The sequence below is a fragment of the Pan troglodytes genome, chromosome 16 (genome assembly GCF_028858775.2).
Source record: "Pan troglodytes isolate AG18354 chromosome 16, NHGRI_mPanTro3-v2.0_pri, whole genome shotgun sequence".
NCBI classification, from domain to species: Eukaryota; Metazoa; Chordata; class Mammalia; order Primates; family Hominidae; genus Pan; species Pan troglodytes.
In genome coordinates this window covers 77,692,501-77,693,531 of record NC_072414.2, presented here as the reverse complement: position 1 = coordinate 77,693,531, position 1,031 = coordinate 77,692,501, and the positions used below count along the sequence as shown (strand labels likewise).

Here is a 1,031-nt window from a genome sequence, read left to right as displayed (position 1 = left end):
TTCATTTTTGGAACATGATGCCATCTAACACATTACAGCACCATGCTCCCAGGGATGGAAGGCTAACCGAAATCTCAGTCAGTCAAGACATCCATCAGTACTCATTGAACACCTACTGTGCACCCAGCCAGGAAGCTCTGAAAGGTCAAGCTCATTAGCAACCATTCCCAATGCAGCCTTTGACACTTGAATGCATTTATTTCCATTTAATCAATTTTGCAAAATCGCGGTCACAATGAGATTCTCATTTAGGGTTAGCGTAGGTCGAGAGACAAAGTCAATGGGTCATTTTTACCTTGTAGCAAATCAAGTATTTTTAATATATAACAATCAGTAAATGTGGCATCAATTATTAATAAAGTGAATAGAAATTGATACAATGAAACAGCTCCCCTATCTCAGTCTTCTCTGGCTTCAGTTCCTTTGCTCTTCCAAATTTGTTAAGCACTGCTAACACTATTTTTGGAATCCCTCATTAATTCCAAATAAAGAGTCTTGGTTCTTTAATAGATTGGTTCTAGCAAAAGCAGCATGTACCTGGAAATCAGGAGGCAGGACTCCCGCCCGAGACTCTGCCAGCAATACAACGTGTGACTTAGGAGAGTCGCTTCTCTGCTCTGAGTCTCAGTTTCCCCACATAGGAAATAGGGCCAATTGTACCTGGCACACGTCTTACAGGGGTTATACAAAATTATGCCTGCCCCCATATTATAGGGATCAAGCAAAAATACACAAGACAGGTGGGAAATAATGTTTAATAACTTAAGAGATGGGAACTGAGTAAATTCAAGATACCCATTGTCCTGAGTTCAAGCCTTCCTAGTCTTCATGAAGCAAAACTATTGCCCTAACAGAAATCCTTGTCGAGTCGCCTTCACGTTTCACTTGGAAGCTGGAGATCTGTCCATTCGCCCTTGTACCATGAAGTGTGGATACAGTGGCAGAATGCCCTAGAGGATCCAGGAGTTATACAGGAATTATCTCATCTGCAGTTAACCCCAGAGATGGCTGAGCAGTATGATGCCACCGTG

General features: G+C 42.1%; 1 long non-coding RNA gene across 1 annotated transcript in view; it reads right to left on the bottom strand.

Moving 5' to 3' along the window:
* Positions 1–231: 231 nt before the first annotated feature.
* LOC134808568 (uncharacterized) overlaps positions 232–1,031 on the bottom strand; it is a 3,259-nt gene continuing 2,459 nt past the window's right edge. Inside the window, exon 3 of the long non-coding RNA XR_010151826.1 lies at positions 232–1,031. This exon is cut by the window's right edge and continues 184 nt beyond it. This is a non-coding gene — a long non-coding RNA (uncharacterized LOC134808568).